General features: G+C 48.1%; 1 long non-coding RNA gene across 1 annotated transcript in view; it reads right to left on the bottom strand.

Moving 5' to 3' along the window:
* Nucleotides 1-17323, bottom strand: part of LOC105740624 — a 44339-nt gene extending 27016 nt beyond the window's left edge. The window contains exon 1 of the long non-coding RNA XR_004032553.1: nt 17079-17323. This is a non-coding gene — a long non-coding RNA (uncharacterized LOC105740624). The remainder of the gene's footprint in view (nt 1-17078) is intronic.
* Between the last annotated feature and the right edge of the window lie 1658 nt (nt 17324-18981).

The following is an 18981-nucleotide window of genomic DNA, read 5'->3' as shown; positions in this document are numbered from 1 at the left end:
GCTTAGCCAGGAGTTCATTATGCTTCCTGTTTAGCTGGTCTTCTTTCTTCTACTAGATAAGAAATGCTTCGTTTTTGGCTGAGCACGGTGGCTCATGCCTGTAATCCCAGCACTTTGGGAGGCAGGGGCATGCGGATCACAGGGTCAGGAGTTTGAGACCAGCCTGGCCAACATGGTGAAACCCCGTCTCTACTAAAGATACAAAAAAATCAGCCGGGCATGGTGGCGCCCACCTGTAATCACAACTATTCAGGAGTTTGAGGCAGGAGAATTGCTTGAACCCGGGAGGCGGAGGTTGCAGTGAGCAGAGATCGCGCCATTGCACTCCAGCCTGGGTGACAGGGTGAGGCTCTGTCTCAAAAAAAAAAATAAAGAAATGCTTCATTTTCTACTGTTTTCCTTCTTGTCCTGGCTGTGAGGAAACTCAAAACTACGTCTTGTGTTCAGTTGTTAATCATTCCTCAGCCATGGTTTCTTAATAAAATTCCAACACCAGCCCAATCTTAGTTCTGTGTTTAGCATTTTTGTGCTCATGTGTGTTGTAAACTGCCTTGAGTCTATTTTGGAAGAGAAGCAGAGTGTAAAGGAAGGGCTAATTATGCGCAGGAGGTCAGACTGCAGAGAAGAAGGTAGCTTTGTGAAGGAAGTGGGATCTGGGTGACTCCATGCAGAGGGTGGCAGCATTCCAGCTGAGGGCACAGCACAAGGGAAGGTACAGCGGCCACTGGTGCTCTGGGCTGCTTTAACCTCAAGCAGGGGTCCCCAACCCCCAGGCCACGACTACCACCAGCAGGAGGTGAGCGACAGGCAAGTGAGCATTACCGCCTGATCTCCACCTCCTATCAGATTAGCAGTGGCATTAGATTGTCATAGGAGCACAAACCCTATTGTGAACTGTGCATGTGAGGAATGTAGGTTGCCCGCTCCTTGTGAGAATCTAATTAATGCCTGATTATCTGAGGTGGAACAGTTTCACCCTGGACTGTGGAAAAATTGTCTTCCACGAAACTAGTCCCTGGTGCCAAAAATCTTGGGGACTGCTGACCTAGAGAACCCCTACCAGAGTTCTTGGGAAATCTGTATCTGATTAGAAGTTTTTCAAACAAAGCACAGTGACCATAGAAGGGAAGTTTTTCAACTCATGAATAATGTCAAGAATGCAGAAGAGCAAAAGACAAGGATACGTACATAGAGATTTGATGGGCCGCTTTAAGCTCAGCCCATGTGCCACTCTTCCTCCCTCCCCTAAACACACCCCACAGTCTGTGCTTTGACCATGAATCAGGCGATACTTTGCTGTGGGGCTGAAGCGGGGGAAGTCCTTCAATTTTATTGTCAGCTCTCTTTTCCAGTCATGTGTCTAGTGGTATGGGCATGAGTTCTGAGGATGACAAAGATGGTCTGTGGTTAGATCTTGGCCCTAACAGTAGCTTACTATGTGCCTTGAGGGAGATACTCAACCTGTAAGCCTCAGTGAACTCATCTGTAAAATGAGGGTCATAGCACTCATCTAGAAGAGTGGTGAAGTTCATATGAATTGAGAAATAGCAGCTGCCCAATAAATGCTCCTTTCTGTGTCCTTTCCCAAGGCCGTTTGCTGAGGAAAAAAGGACCTTACCATGGCTACCAGCTATTTCAGAATAGGTATCTTTACCCATTCCTGTTCCTCAGTGCCACCTCATCCCCTTTGGAATTCTGTACCAAACCCGAACAGGTTGCTTTTCACTGGGGTGTTTCCTGAGCTGCCAGATGTGCCCCTGAGTGGAGATGGGAATCAGTGTTATCTTCCCCAGGGATGCTGATTCTACTCCAGGCTGGCAGGAGACATTGTGGTCCTGACATGGCAGCCAACCAGATAGCAACGGTCTTGGCACCCCCAAAGCTTACTGAGAGTAGGACATTCTATAGTCGAAGATGAGGGGAGCATCTTCAACTGCTGAAACCACACCTTGGCCTGGCTGTACCTGCTCCTATCTTGAGGCCAAAATAGGAGGGAGCACAAAAGAACATGATGGGGTAGATCTGTGTGCACGTGACACCAGTGAGGTGCTGGAGTGGGCCGTGAGAGTCTTTAGTGAGAATATGTGGGCTCATGTTTTGGAAACCTTTGAAAATTGTCCTGTGGTAAGGGAATGAGAACAGTACCTCTCTCTTTGTGCTGTTGACAGGATGAGTTCATGTCTATCAGGTGTTTTAGAACAGTGACTCCCGTAGTGCTCAGTAAGTGTTTCCTAGCTAGCAGCTCTGGCTCAGCAATTCCAGTTTGTACATGTCCCCCAAGGAAATGACTAAATATGTGCAGAAAGCATTCTTTATAACAGGGTTAGAATTGGAAACAACCTAAATTTCCAACAAAAGGGGAGATTGGCTGATTCATTCATGGGATGGAATAGTATGTGATCACGAAATAAGTCATTTTAAGACAGATTTTATGGTAAATTTATTAAGTGAATAAACAAAGGTTTTAAAACAATACAGAATGGAATATGCTTCTTTTTTTTTTTTTTATCCTCCTGGAGACAGGATCTCCATATGTTGCCCAGGCTGGTCTTGTGCGCCACCATGTCTGGTTAAAGAATGGATCTATTTTTAAAAGGAAACTTTTTATTTTGGAGTAATTTTAAGTTTACAGAAAGGTTCTAAAAATAGTATAGAGAGTTTCTGTATATACTTCACCTAGTTTCCCCTAATGTTAACATTTTACTTAAGTATGGAACATTTGTCAAAACTAAGAGATTAACATTGGTACATTACTAGACTGACTATATTTGGTTTTCACTAGCTTTTCCACTAATGTCTTTTCTATCCAGGCGCCAACCCTTTATACCACATTGCATTTGGTATTTTTTGTTTGTTTGTTTAAAAGTTTATGTACATAGAAAAGCGTCCGGGTGCATATAGATGAAAATGTTAACAATGATCATAGCTGAGTGGTTGAACTAAGGGAGATGTTTGTTTTAAAATTTTTAGTATGTCTTCTAATTTTTCTATGTTTAACATGTCACATAATTTTAAAACACAAAACTAACAATTCAGGCTGAGTTGGTGCCCTCTGATTACCCCTTGTATGGCTATACTGTGTATGTTTAGCTGAGTCTCGAAAGGTAAATGAATAAGTCTGCCTCATCCCTCTTTTCCTATCATGCAGCCCAGAGCCAGGCATGGAGGAGGCACTAATAATATCTAGTTGAATAATGGGTGAAGTCAGAAAAGTTTATTGCTACCAACTCTCAGAGATTAACTAGTCTTAGCACTCTTTTTCAGCTTAAGGAAACCCAGGCTTATGTTTCCCCAGTTTAGTGACCCCAGCAGGAGAGGACCTGTTGTTAAAGTTTGCAGTCTCACGGCTGACTTTTATGCCCATCGCTGAATTAGTTGCTGTGGCCAGGAGCATGGAATATGCCTCTTGACCAGGCTTGGGTCCACTGACCAGGCCTTTAGATGGCTTCCCAAAGAAAAGTCAGGGTTCTGCTATCCAAAGGAGGTAAGATGGATACTGAGGAAGTTAAATACAACATCAGAGCCATCCCCTAAACCCAGGCATTTTAATCTCTAATTCTTTTTGCCATACTATACGTCATGCTTGGGCTCCCTGATGAGAATAGTACCACATTAATGCTGTTCATCATTAAATCCTAGCATCCAGCACAGTACTTGTATGTGGCAGGGACCTAGTCAACATACAAGTGAATAAATACATCTCTTGGTGACCTAAACAAAATCATTTAACTAGATGTTTAAATCAGAATGCTTTGAGTTGTAAATAACAGAAAACTGGCTTAATAAAGGACATTTGTTGACTCATGCAACTGAAAAGTCTAGTGGAGCCCAGCAGTCAGGCATGGTGTGGTCAGGACTTCACTTATGTGCCAGTCTCTGACTGCCCCCTTGGTATCATCAGGCTTGTCTGTGTCACGGTAGCAAAATGACTGCAGCAGTTCCAGACGTCATATCTGTACTCCACAACATCCAGAACAAGAGAGGAAATACAGCGACCCTGTATCACAGAATTCCCAGCAAAAGTCCTGAGAGTCACTGTGAACTGAATAAGATTACATGCCCACCTCTGAATCAGCAATTAGTGGCAAGGGTTGTTTACTGGCTTAGCCTAGATCATGTGCCTCACCCTTAGAATTGGGGAGATAGGGGAGGGAGAGAGTAGAATCAGCTTCCCTGAAACTACATAGATTCCTGATGGGAACTGAGACTTTGGGGAAGGGGAAAGCGGTCTGGATCCTGAGGATGTAACCAATAGGAATCCAGCTCAATTGAATACCCTGAATTGTGTGGCATAAACAAGGGCTGCTGGAGTTAGAGGGCTATGAGTGAAGGTTGCAGCAGTCAGAGCAGGGAGACTTCATGGAGGAGGATGAGAGACTGGAGCCAAACCCTGAAGAGATAAAAGATTTGGGCAATGGGGTAGGGAGGTGGGAAGGAAGGAACATTTCCCATGTGCCAGACATCGTGCTAAACCCTCTGTATGCCAGGCGTGGTGGCTCATGCCTGTAATCCCAACACTTTGGGAGGCTGAGGCAGGTGGATCACCTGAGGTCAGGAGTTCGAGACAAGATTGGCCAACATGGCGAAACCCCGTCTCTACAAAAATACAAAAATTAGCCAGGCATGGTGGTGCACTCCTTTAGTCCCAGCTACCCGGGAGACTGAGGTGGGGGAAATGCCTGAACCCGGGAGGCAGAGGTTGCGATGAGCCAAGATTGTGCCACTGCACTGCAGCCTGGGCGATAAAGCAAAACTCCATCTCAAAAAAAAAAAAAAAAAAAAAATTCTCTGTATGCATTATCTCAACCCTTACAATGACCTGCAAGTTTGGTATCATCATTATTCCCATTTTACAGATGAGAAACTGAAACCCAGGGGTCACACAGTAAGTGTTGAGGTTGAGACTTGGACCCAGCTTGTCTGGCTGAGAGGCTTGTGCCTGGAGCTATGACGCTGGTGAGTAAAGTAGACAGTGGTCACCTGGGAAGTTTGCATTAGTGAAGTAAGTGGCCTGACCTCAGGTCATCACAGAGGTAGTGCAGAATGTGAAGTTCTTCCCTCAGCTGTGCTGTTTTCGGGGCAGCGGGGATCAGAACCAAAGCACAATTCCTTTGAACGCTCGCCAAACTCTGACCTTAACCATGTGAAACCTTGTGCCTTCCCTCCTCACCAGATGGATTCTTCAGACCAGGCCTAGGTCTTGGTTCTGCTCCTTACTAGGTGGCCTTGAATGTATCACTCACAGTCTTTGAGCCTCAGTTTCCCTATTTGCAAAATAGACACAGTAATACCACATTTATTGATTCAACAGATTTACTCTTGCCTTATCTTTGCTGGGCCTTGGAGACCAAGAAACAAAGATGACTGAGACAGTGCCTGCCCCCAAGGACCTCCCAGTCTAGCAGAGGAGATGGATATAAAATCAGAGAGACTTAATGGAGAGCAATGGAAAACATAGATCAGGGAGCGATCAACTTAGCTTAAGTGGATCTGGGAAGGCCTCAAAGTAGGGGACATCTGAGCCACACCTTGAAGGGTTAGTAGGAGTTTGCCAGGCAGCCACTTGGGGCAGAGTTTTGTGAGAATCAGATAAGCTGTGTCAAATTAAATGTGTGTTATAAATTGGGCTGCCTTTCCCTTCTAGGTTCATACCTCAGCTTGTATTGCTGCTGTAGGAAACAAAGAAATGCCCTAGAAACCCCTCCTTGGGCCAAGAGTTCCTAGAATTAGGGGCCGGGGAAGAGTTCTGCATGCATGCTAAAGTCTAGACTCTTCATCTTGCCACACAAGGCCTGTCTGGCTTCATCTTTCTCTTAATTTTATGCTCACGTAAAACAACCACCTAGAGTTCCATGAAATCATTACCTCCCTGTTTCTCCTCCTATGTCTTCTTCCTCTCCACACCCACCTGGCAACCTCTAATTTGTCTCCTGAAAATGTGATTGGCCGACACTCCACTCATGCAGCCTCAGCACCCTTTTATTTGTAAATACATGGACTCATCTTCTCCAGGGGACTGGGGCTCCTTCAAAGACAAAGAGTAGGTCTCAGTCTCTACCCTGCCACGCCTAGCACCAACTGATCAGAGCTGCGTCTCTGATGCAGGGATAGGTAGTTGGGAGTCTCGCTTCTTCCACAAACATTGAGGTTCTGCCACAGGCCTGCTGGCATCAAGGCAGGCAAAAAGGATTCAGGAAGCAAAGGGTACAGTCCAACCCTGGAAGCACTCACAGTCCAGAGAGAAACTCACATGTAAACAGTCCATTGTAATACTGGGTGATGTGTGCTGGGATGAAAGGATATCTGGAGCATGAAGGGGACACAGGAGAGATCAACTACTTTGGACACACGGGAAATTGAGCAGGAATCTGCTGGGTGGTGAAAGACAGAAAGACACTAGAGCTTGTACTAGGCATGGAAGCATGAAAAAGCACAGCAGGTTCCAGGGTCAGTGGGTATGCGTATGGCTGAAGGAACATGGGAAGAATGGAAGCGGGCTGGGAGAAGCAGCTAGGGAAGCAGGCAGAGGACAAGGAAGAGCAGACCTTACTCTCATGCAAAGGGTTTGGATGCACTTATCACACTGGGTTGTGATAAGTGATTTTAGAGCCAGTTATTGAAGCTTTTCAAGCAGGGAAGGGACGATGTGGTCAGTTTGTGTTTTAATGTGGAGCAGGAGAGAGAGGCCAGGGCGGAGGCCAGGGGTGTTCTGTTAGCCCAAGGCTTTTGGCCACTTAATAGTATTAACAACAGTTAACACTTACTCTGATTACTCTCTGCAGGCCCCATTCTAATTACCTTATACATTTATTTTATTTTATTTTTTTATATAGACCCTCACTGTGTTGCCCAGGCTGGAGTGCAGTGGTGTGATCTCCACTCACTGCAACCTGCGCCTCCTGAGTTCAAGTGATTCTCATGCCTCAGCCTCCCATGTAGCTGAGACTACAGGCGCACACCACCATGCCCAGCTAATTTTTACATTTTTAGTAAAGATGGGGTTTCGCCATGTTGGCCAGGCTGGTCTCGAACTCCTGGCCTCAAGCAGTCTGCCCACCTTGGCCTCCCAAAGTGCTAGGATTACAGGCATGAGCCACCGCGCTGGGCCACCTTATGCATTTTAAATAATTTAATTCTCCTAGGGCCCTATGAGACAGATACTATTATTCTCCTTTTAAGTTTCAAAAACTGAGGCATAAAAAAATTAAATAACTTGCATAACTTGGTAAATGGCAGGCCTGACTGCACTCTGGCTGGCACACTTCAGGGCCTGTGCTTTTAGTTACTGTGCTGGGTAGGATCTCACCGTCGTCACAGTAATAATGATACGCTAATGAACATTTGTTGAACTCATATTCCATACTGTGCTTTGCTCTGTGAGCTTCAGATTGTTACCTCAGGTTTAACCAGGTTCTAATCAAGTTGGCAAGAAGGACACTGTCCACCTGGGACACCAGCCTCAGAGCCCATAGTCCAATAGAGACGCTGCTCCAGGTCTTGCTGTGTCTGAGGGAAGTGGCCTGGCCACCTTCCCAAATTGCTGAAGGCGTGACCTTTGGCAGGGGCAGCCAGAGCCTCGTGCTGCCTTTGGCTGAGAGCCGGACCAAAGGGGCTGAGCCAGAGTGGAGTGATCAGCTGCATGGGTTGGTCCCCTGGGGCCTCCAGACACCCTGGCTCAATGCCTGGACACTGTTCAAGGCTGCTACAGCTAGAGCTGGGGACCAAGCACCAGGACCCCTGAGTTCCAGGCCCAACTTGGTGGCTGATGTGCTGCGGGAGCTTGGGCAAATCCCTACCCCTCCATTGCCCTCAGTTTCCTGGAAGGCAGTTGAATAAGATTGCTCCTGTCCGTGACCTTCCTCCCTAATATCATCTGTGACAGGCTGGACATTTGGGATACCACAAAGTAGTCCCTCCTGCATAGAACCCAGGCCCCAGGTTATTTAGGATCTCTCCTTGGTACCAAGGCCTGCTGGGCACTGGGGCCACAGAGAGAAGCTGAGCTGATCCCTGCCTTCAAGTAGCTCCCAGTTGGTTGTCAGGGGGTGATGGGGGTGGAGGGGGGGTGTGGAGCGAGACAGACAGGAAAACCAGCCATCAACCCAGTGTGGTAAGTGCTGCACTGCATAGAGAGAAGGAAGTACTGCACTGCATAGCGAGAAGGATGCCCAAAGAGCTGCAGGGCTCCATGGAGAGAGCAACTGACTGTCTGCAGTGTCCTGGATGGCTTCCCTGTAGGAAGGACGTGGAGCTACTGCACCTTCCAGGTAGAGAAGGGGATGTGCATTCCTATTGAGGGAACAACCTGCGCAGTGGTCTGGAGACAGAAAAGGCCAGGTGTTGAGGAAAGAGTGAGCTCCATGTGGCAGATGGTGGGGAGGAGTGTGAGTGCAAGGAGATGGGGCTACAGGGCAGGTGGGAGGCCGCAGGGACTGGACTGAGTGCCAAGTTCCTGAGCCACAGCTCAAGGCTACAAGGAGCAGAGCCCACACACAGGCTTCACAGGCACTGGGGAGGGCCTCGAGCCTCTGGAGTCCCAGCTTAGTAACACTCTTCCTCCTGCTGCTTGCATTTCCTCCTGTGTCTCATACTTCCTCCCTTCCCTGGAGGCCAAAGGCCACCCTGTGCCTTCCTGTTCAGGGCACTCTGCCCCCTTCCAACCTCAGGTAAAGTTCTTCACAGGGTAGCCCATGCATTCCAAATGCCTCATACTTGTGGGTCTCATCGTCTACCTTCTGGGTTTCTCCAGCAGCCTAGCGAGGCAGCCGAGACTGAAAGAACTTGTAGGTGTTACAGAAACAGGGAGCACCTATGGGCCAGGCCCCATGTTGGCGTCTGGAGAACAGGCCAGACAAAATTCTTGCTGGGAGCCCTCAGTCTGGCTGGGAAGACAGATGCTAAAGATGTGATCATACCAATAAGCTGACCTCCCTGCACAGACAGGGACAATATCCCTGAGTTGCAGTTTGAACATGAGGTTCTAGAGAACCGGCTTCCTGAAACAGCACAGGAAGAGTGTTACCAAGTACGAGATGACCTGTTTCGGGTCATCTGGCCAGTAAGGGAAGTCCGGAGCCAAAACTCTGGTCTGTCTGACTCAAGGCCCACTAATTTGCAGTTCCCTCCCACTGGTATTTTTCTCCCATTATTCAAATGTCAACAGCAAAGAATTTTCATATCTTTAATATTGCTGGATCCTCTGTGAGATAGGGCCCACTCCCCCTATTCACAGGCATACAGACCTGGAAAGTCTAAGTGATTCATCCGTGGTCACAACAAGCTCAGAACTAGGATGAGAACACATATCTCTGGGCTCCAGGATAACCTGGTGAGATCATGGAGGAAAATTGTTGCTGTCTTTCCCAGCTTTGCCCTGAGCCAGGCTACCCCTGAATGACAGACACACGTTCCCAGTTGTTTTCCAGGGACTTTCCTGGGAAACAACTTCCTGGAGGAATACCATAGTGGCCTGAGAGATATGTTTGACTTGGGAGCAACCCTGTTCTGAGCCTGAGAGTGCCCAGGGTCCCCAGAGCTCAGTGCAGACATTCAGAGCAAATTATGGTATTTCTGCCCTTGAGATTGCAAACAGAACTGCTTTTGGATGAAATGGAGCATGAGCCCCATGCTGGGCAAGCAGTGCAGGCCCCTGTAATCTCTCTAAGGGATGTGGGTGCCACCATCAGAGACTTGTAAGCTATAGGAAGCTCCAAGCCCTTGAACACTGCGCCCTCAAGCCCTGAAGTGGGAGGGGGTATCTTTGGGCCCTAAGAAGGTCTTGATCCCATTCAGGAGCTTTTGTGGTACTGGGAGGGCCTCTAGGCCCTTAAGGAAAAGACTTGGGTTCTGGTGATGAGTTTTTAGAGGACCTGGGGGAGGGGGTTCTAACAATAACAAATCACTTGTCAGCAAGCTGGGAGCAGTTGAAGTGTTTGAATACATTTAGGGGCATGTATTTGCCATGTCTATAGTTTCTTCAGTCCCTTTCATTCCCAGAGCACCCACACTTTGATTATCTTATACATTCCACTTTGACCTTCAGAGCTACCTCTTATGGAGGTAAAAACGATTCAAGAGATGGAAGATTGAGAAATGAAAATTGCAGGCCAGGCATGGTGGCTCACGCTTGTAATCTCAGCACTTTGAGAGGCCAAGGCGGGAGGATTGCTTGAGCCCGAGAGATCAAGACCAGCCTGGGCAGCATAGTGGGACCTTATCTCTACAAAAAAGTAAAAAATCAGCCTGGTGTGGTGGCATATGCCTGTAATCCTAGCTACTTGAGAGGCTGAGGTGGGAGGATTGCTTGAGCCCCGGAGGTCAAGGTTGCAATGAGCCGAGACTGTGCCACTGCACTCCAGCCTGGGTGACAGAGCAAGACCCCGTCTCAAAAAAATAAAAAAGAAGAAGGCTGGGTGCGGTAGCTCACACCTGTAATCCCAGCACTTCGGGAGGCCAAGGTGGGTGGATCACTTGAGGTCAGGAGTTCAAGACCAGCCTGGCCAACATGGTGACATGCCATCTCTACTAAAAATACAAAAATTAGCCAAGTGTGGGGGTGCATGCCTATAATCCCAGCTACTTGAGAGGCTGAGGCAGGAGAATCACTTGAACCTGGGAAGCAGGGGTTGCAGTGAGCCAAGATCGCGCCACTGCACTCCAGCCTGGGTGACAGAGCAAGACCCTGTCTCAAAAAAAAAAAAAAAAAAAAAACAAGAAAAGAAGGAGGAGGAGGAAGAAATGAAGAGTAGAAGGAAGAAGAAAGGAGGAAGGGAGGGAGGGAGGAAGGGAAGAAGAAAGAGGAGGAAGAGAGAAGAAAAGGAAAAGAAGTGAGTGCTGCCTAAGGCCCCACAGAGAGGTATACATCTGAAATCAGATCCAGCCCTTTCCTGCCTGCCCCAGACCTGACCCTTTCCTGTGGCCTCCATCTGCCCTTGCACCCTCTGCCAACCTGCAGGCCCCAACCTCCCTAACTCCTGCTGAGCTGGAAACCTTAGATACCAAAGAACCAACCCCCACTCCCCACTGGACATCTCTTTACTGAAAAAGCCCTGGCTAGGAAGGTGGGATGAACTGGGGGCTTTAATCTTGGCTCTGTCTCCTTCCCTGAGTTGCGATGAGTTTAAGTGAGACCAAGGATCTTTTTTTTTTTTTTTTTTTGAGACGGAGTCTCACTCTGTCGCCCAGGCTGGAGTGCAGTGGCGCAATCTCGGCTCACTGCAAGCTCCACCTCCCGGGTTCACGCCATTCTTCTGCCTCAGCCTCCCGAGTAGCTGGGACTACAGGCGCCCACCACCACACCTGGCTAATTTTTTGTATTTTTAGTAGAGACGGGGTTTCACCGTGTTAGTCAGGATGGTCTCGATCTCCTGACCTCGTGATCCGCCCGCCTCGGCCTCCAGCAAATCAGGAGCTAACTCCAAAGGCTATTTTCCTGGCCCATCCCTTGGAGTGGCAGAATAGAGGCTTGGCTGGCAGGACCAGCCTCCAGATGACCCTAGTAATTGCTTGCAGGGAGGGAGGTTCTGAGGCCCAGAAATGGCAAGTGGTCTGAGGTTTCATGTTAAAACCTGTTTCTGCTCTAGCCCAGCAGTCGGTGAACACCAGGTACTTTCTGATAGTGAATGAGGTTGGTGCAGGGCTGCATTATCTGCTCCACATCCCACCATGAGAACATACCAGGAGTGGGGGCTTTCCACCCAGATCCCCAAGAAGTTGCTCCATCATTCTGTCTCACCACAACCATTTCCTTCTCTAAAAACTCCCTTCCCTGCAAGCCCTGAGACCAGCCAGGCTCTCACCACAGAGTATATGCAGACTTGCTTCTTCAGCTGTGGCCACACCAGGCTCAGGAATGTCCCAGGAGGCCCTCCCATCTCTGCTGCTGCCACAAGCTGAGGGCGTGTGGGGGGCTGGCCTCAGGAAAGGTTGGGCTTGAAGCTACTGCCTCTCTGAGAGTGAGAGTCATGCTCCCAACCCCTGCAAAGCAGTTTACATCCAACAGCTCACTTAATCCTCACAGCTATCCTGTGGGAATGGAAATAGTCATTATCAATGGCCATTTTACAGGAAAGGAAACTGAAGAGAGGGAAGTAACTTAGGGTAACACAGCTTTTCAGCCTGACTCTGAGCTCTCTGCTTCTCTTAAGGGGCTGCTTGGTGGACTCAAAAGAGGTATCGAGTATCAGGTTTTGGTTTTTGTTCTGCTATCAGAAAATTTTTTGAAGATTGCCTGGGAGAGAGGTAAGACTTCTAATGATGCCAAAGCAGGAAGAGTCCCCCAGGATGGGGAAACTGAGGCGGGGGGAAGAGACATGTCTTAGCTAGGGTTGCACAGCAGGTGAACTGGCTGGCGCTGGACCTGGCAGCAGTAAGTACCCGCTAAGCTTGGACCTGGATTCATCGGCCAGCCAGCCAGGCTGCCGCCCCTTATCCCTAAGGCCTCTGTTTCTCTGCTCTGTAGGCCAGGTCCTCCTGTAGGTCACACCTCAGTCATCAGTGATGGGGTGACAGAAACTGTGAGAGCCAGAGTGCAGCTGCAGTAGGAAACCAGCTTGGTTGCATCAGTACTCGGGTTCTAGCCCCACCAAGTTAGACAAGGCCACCCCCCTACCTGGGCTACAAGTCTCCCACCACTCCAGCCCCACCCTGCCCCCCTTCCTTCACCCCTGACCCGTGATGGCTCTGCCCCTAGCGACGCTCTCGCTATGAGGGGCAGAGCCTCTCATCCCAGCCTGTGCCAGGCAGGAGCCCTGCTCCTTCATTCATGCATTCAATCTCTTCTAAATTTATTCATTCCATCAACACATTCTTTTTGTTTGTTTTTTGAGATGGAGTCTGGGAGGTGGAGGATTCTATCCCTAGGAGAAAGAGGATTCCACTGGTTGATACCTGCTATTACTCATTCATGCATTCGTCCATTCATGCATTCAATCTCTTCTAAGTTTATTCATTCCATCAACACGTTATTTTTGTTTGTTTGTTTGAGATGGAGTCTCTCTCTGTTGCCCAGGCTGGAGTGCAGTGGCATGATCTCGGCTCACTGCAGCCTCCACCTCCTGGGTTCAAGCAATTCTCCTGCCTCAGCCTCCCGAGTAGCTGGGATTACAGATACGCACCGCCAAGCCCAGCTAATTAATTTTTTTTTTTTGTATTTTTAGTAGAGACAGGGTTTCGCCATGTTGGCCAGGCTGGTCTCAAATACCTGACCTCAGGTGATCCACCCACTTCAGCCTCCTAAAGTGCTGGGATTACAGGCATGAGTCACAACACCCGGCCTCCATCACAAATTCTTACCCAGCCCATTCTAACCTGACAGCCACACTGGGTCATGCCTTCTGCTGGACCCTGGGGACACAGAAAAGAATAAGGTGGACATGGTCCTGCCCTGGAGGAGCTTATAGGGTAGAGGGGCACTGTGTCGTGTCTGATGCTATAACACAAAGATAGACACGGGACAGCAGCAAGACAGAGGGGGAGTGTGATGTGTGAGAGCAGCAAGGCGGGGAAGATACAAAGGGGGACAGCATCTAACTTGGAGGAAGAAGGGAGCAGTAGTTGGCCAGATGAAGAGTTAATAGTAGCAAGCCCAATACAAACTGAAGGCATTTACTGTGTGCCAGAAGCTTTATTCTCATTAATTTCTTTTTTTTTTTTTTTTTTTTGAGACAGAGTCTCGCTCTGTTGTCCAGGCTGGAGTGCAGTGGCGCAATTTCTGCTCATTGCAAGCTCCGCCTCCTGGGTTCACGCCATTCTCCTGCCTCAGCCTCCTGAGTAGCTGGGACTATAGGCGCCCACCACCATGCCCGGCTAATTTTTTTGTATTTTTAGTAGAGATGGGGTTTCACCTTGTTAGCCAGGATGGTCTCGATCTCCTGACCTCGTGATCTGCCCACCTCGGCCTCCCAGAGTGCTAGCATTACAGACATGAGCCACCACACCCGGCCTTTTTTTTCGAGATGAACTCTGTCACTCAAGCTGGAGTGCAGTGGCATGACCTCCACTCACTGCATCCTCCGCCTCCCAAGTTCAAGTGACTCTCCTGCCTCAGCCTCCCGAGTAGCTGGGATTACAGGCGAGCACCACCACGCCCAGCTAATTTTTGTATTTTTAGTAGAGATGGGGTTTCACCATGTTGGCCAGGCTGGTCTCGAACTCTTGACCTCAGCCGATCTGCTCACCTCAGCCACCCAAAGTGCTGGGATTACAGGTGTGAGCCACCTCACCTGGCCCTCATTAATTTCCATCTTTACAACAAACCCGGGAAGCAGATATTATCAGCTCCCTTTTACAGATGAGGAAATTGAGGCTTCAGGAGGTTAAATGAATTTCCAAAGTGGTATAACTCATAAGTACAAAAGCCAGAATTTGAATCAGGTTTGTCTATCTCCAAATTCAGTGCTAAATTTAGACCTAGAGTTAAGTTAAAAAATACAGGATGGTAACTGCAAAGGACTGGAGACTATATCCAAAAGAGTAGCAATGGTAGTCTCTGGGGGGATGAGTTTACACTATTATGCATTGATGTACATTTGAATTATGAGACAAGAGATGTCCATATATGCTGGAATTCACAATTATTCCTATGGTAGATTAGTTTCATTTTCTCTGATTCTTTTCTTTACCCCAGAAATGGAAATTGCTTAAGTGGGGTTTTTTTTTTTTTCTTGAATACCAGAATCTAGGATCCTTTTTTTGAAAATTAGATGTCAATTTTAGGATGATCATTACCAGTGAGGTTTCTTCCCTTTGTGTTTTCCTAACTTACTATATCAAGCATGTCTTTCATAATTTGAAAGTAATGTTATTTTTAAGAAGTGAATTGCACACATCAAGGGCTGGAGTGACCCAGCCGACACAAGTGCCTGCAGTTCCTGAGAAAAAGGCTTGGGGGTTTTGGGTGACCTCAGACCAGAGTGAGTCAGCGGGGTGAAGTGGCTGCCAAAACACCAGGCAAGCAAGTAGAAACATGGTCCCAGATTTGAGAAGGAAACTTCCCCTGCTCCTCGGGGCTGATCAAGCTTCATTTGAGGCTCAGACATACAGGACAGCTACCCTGAAGCTGAAGAGAGACCTAAGCACAGCTGAGGGACCTTGGAGAAGAGGCCTTTAGGGGAAGGTCTTTACAGTGCATACGCAGTTGGCATGCCTGTATGAACAGGCTTGACCAGGGGGTTTACCCTGCCCAGACAAATAGTGAGCTACCTATTACTGCAAGTATGCAAGGAAAGACCAGAAGACTACCTTATATTAAAGGGCAGCTTTGTGGGTGATAGATTGCATTAGCAGACAAACCAGATATTAAGACATACAGTGTTTGTAGGACATGAGGGGGAAAAGATACATACCTAACTCAACATCTCAGAGGGAATATGCTAGAACTGTCAATAGTAAGCAATAGTGATGACAGTGAGGATCATTTGTTGAGTGCCAATTGGGTACTGGGCGTACTACATATATATCAGTGGTTTTCAAACTTGAACTACACCAGAATTCCTGGAGGGTGTGTTGTAACACAGATTGCTGGGCCCCATGCCCAGGGTTTCTGATTCAGTATGTCAGAAGTGGGGCTACTTCACAGGTGATGTTAATGCAGCTGGTCTGGAGACCACACTTTGATATACATGATCTTATTTATTTGTCACAGCCACCTTATAATGGAGGTTCTGTTATCCCCATTTTCCAGGTCAGAAAAACAAAACCAAACAAAAACATCATCTGAGGCTTCTCAGAGTTAAAATTACTATTTTTAACTAGTAAGTGGCAGAACCAAGATCTTTGAATCCAGACCTTTTTTTTTTTTTTTTTTTAACAGGCTTAATTCATTTTATTTTTTTTTTGTGTAAAAACTCCGTTGACCAGGGCAGTGGCTCACACCTGTAATCTTAGCACTTTGGGAGGCCGAGGCATGCGGCTCACTTGAGCCCAAGTTCCAGACCAGCCTGGGCAACATGGCAAAACCCTGTCTCTACAAAAAACACACAAAAAAAATTAGCTGGGGGCGGTGGTGCATGCCTGTAGTCCCAGCTACTGGAGTTAGGGAGTGGCTGAGGCAGGAGGATTGCTTGAGCCCTGGAGGTTAAGGCTGCAGTGAGCCGTGGTCATGCCACTGCACTCCAGCCCGGGCAACCCTGTCTCAAAAAACAAAAACAAAACAAAACTCTATATTGTATACATAGCTGGAGCCTGGGTCCTCCGCACAGAGACTCTGGTCTGGGTCTTGATGAGATGGTCAGTGAACTCCTGATAGGGAAACTTGATGAATATGGTCTCTCTTCAGAGGTTGGGGGTCAGATAGCTATAATTCTTGGAGATGGCACCAAAGGTGGCCTTGGCGAAGTTGCCCAGGTGGCAGTGCAGCTTTGGGTTATGCTATGCCCATGATTTATCAGCTTATTTTTTTTTTTTTTTGAGATGGAGTCTCAGTTGCCTAGGCTGGAGCGCAGTGGCGCCATCTCGGCTCACTGCAACCTCCACCTCCCGGGTTCAAGTGATTCTTCTGCCTCAGCCTCCCGGGTAACTGGGACTACAGGCGCGTGCCACCACACCTGGCTAATTTGTTGTACTTTTAGTAGAGACGGGGCTTCACTATGTTGGCCAGGCTGGTCTCGAACTCCTGACCTGGTGATCCGCCCACCTCGGCCTCCCAAAAGTGCTGGGATTACAGGCGTGAGCCACCGTGTCCAGCTGATTTCTCAGCTCTTACAGCTCCAGGGTACTCAGGTTGTGGGCTGTCTGCTGGGGTAGTACTTTTTCTTTCTGTTGTGATGCAGTACACCTGGCTAAGGTGTAGCACTGGTCTGTACTAGCCATCAGCAGCATCTTGGGCACAGGGGCCAAGGTGATGCCATTGCCTCAGTGGGGCAGGGATAAGGCACACCAGCACAGAGCCACAGGAGCCTGTCACCTTGCAAGGGATGGAGTGGGGGCTAACTGATCTTATTCCCCCAGTAGCTTCTCTGCACAGGGACAATGGAGAGACTGACCGGGGTGATGGCCCCTCGGATGGCAGTGGCTACCTCCTCGGAGCGCTTAACACCCAGACCAACGTGGCCACTGTAGTCCCCAATGGCAACACACACCTTGAACCTGGTGTGCTGGTCAGCGCAGGGCTGCTTTTGCGCAGGCATGGTCTTCAAAACCTCATCCTTGAGAGATGCCCCCAGGGAAAAGCCAGTGATCTGAGACTCCTCGATGGGCAGAGAGAAGAGCTGGATTTCCTCCAGGGACTTGATCTTCATGTCCTTGACCAGGTAGCCCAACTTGGTGACAAGCATCCATTCCTTGTCTTCATCCTTGCCTCTGCAAGCTTCATGGCCCAGGCCCTGACCCCAACCACTATCCAGGCCCCAGTGCTACTGCCAAAGCCTCCGTGAAAACCACTGTGACCTCCCATTCCAGGGCCCCGAGGGCCTCTGAGTCCTCTCTCTGCACCAGTCATCTGCAATTTGGTGTTTTCTCAGGGAAGAAGTTGAACCACGATCTTTCTGACTCTGAAGTTCATGTTCAACTAAAATGGTTAGTTCCTTTTCTCAATTAATAAACAGAAATAAAGATTCTAGGCCAGGCACAGTGGCTCACGCCTGTAACCCCAGCACTTTGGGAGGCCAAGGTGGGCGGATCACCTGAGGTCAGGAGTTCAAGACCAGCCTGTCCAACATGGCGAAACCCTGTCTCTACTAAAAATACAAAAATTAGCCAGGCTTGGTGGTGTGTACCTGTAGTCCCAGCTACTCGGGAGGCTGAGGCAGGAGAATCACTTGAACCCGGGAGGTGGAGGTTGCAGTGAGCTGAGATCGTGCCACTGCACTCCACCCTGGGCAACAGAGTGAGATTCTGTCTCCAGAAAAAAAAAAAAAAAAAAAGATTTGAATTGTTTAGTAACAATAACACATGCAAGTTATTTCTTCAAGATATAAAATAAGAACAAACATTTTCATCCCTGGAAGAGGTTGGAGCAGGAGTGATCAGTATCGTGGGGAAAGAGAAACAGCAATTCCCTGAGTGTTGGGGGACTTAGTGATTCAGCTCCTGCCCCCCTATATTGGGAGGAGCTTTGGGTTATGCTATGCCCATGATTTATTACCTCTTACAGCTCCAGGATACTCAGGCTGTGGGCTCTCTGCTGGGGCAGTACTTTTACTTTCTGTTACAATGCAATTCACCAAACATGTATTGAGCATCTTGTTCAACAAAGCGAAATGTGATATCCTGCAGTAGGCTGAATAATGACCACCTAAAGATAGCAGGTCCCCAGAACCTGTGAAGGTTACCTCGGATGGTAAAGAGATTTTGCAGATATGATTACATTAAGGATCTTAAAATGGAGAGACCATCCTGGACTATCATCCTAGTGGGCCTGATGTAATCACAAGGGTCCTTATAAGAGAGAAGATAATGTATGAAGACAGAACAAAGAGAGATTTAAAGATGCTGTATTGCAGGCTTTGAAGATCGAAGAGGGGACCACCAGCCAAGGAATGCAGCCCACGAAGCTGGAAAAGTTATGAAAACCAGTTCTCCCCTAGAGCCTCCAGAAGGAATGCAGCCCTGCTCACACCTTGATTTTAGCCTCCATAAGACCCATTTTGGACTTCTGACTTCCAGAACTGTAAGACAATACAATCATCTTGTTTTAAGCCACAAATTTGTGGTAATTTGTGAAACTGATACAGATGTAATTGCCAAAAATATTATAGAAAACTGGCTCCGGTTTTCACATAGTGTGGAGTGAATAAACACATACAAATCCACATTCACCTTCACTCTGCCTCTGGCCTGGTGTACTTGGGGGAGCAGGTGCACAGTGGTGCATATGTGCCTTCTTGTCTTGAAGAGTGAGAGCACCTGTAGCCACCTAGACCCACACAAACCACTTCTGGTCTTATTTTCACAAGTAAGCATGTTTGATTTGTTCCTTCAATAAACATTTACTGAGTACCTGCTTTGTGCCCAGCGTGGTGCTAGGTGTGGCTACAGTGAGAT

This window comes from Nomascus leucogenys, chromosome 12 (assembly GCF_006542625.1).
Source record: "Nomascus leucogenys isolate Asia chromosome 12, Asia_NLE_v1, whole genome shotgun sequence".
Classification (NCBI taxonomy): domain Eukaryota; kingdom Metazoa; phylum Chordata; class Mammalia; order Primates; family Hylobatidae; genus Nomascus; species Nomascus leucogenys.
Note: the sequence above shows the minus strand (reverse complement) of the source record. Positions and strands in the feature narration are given on the sequence as shown.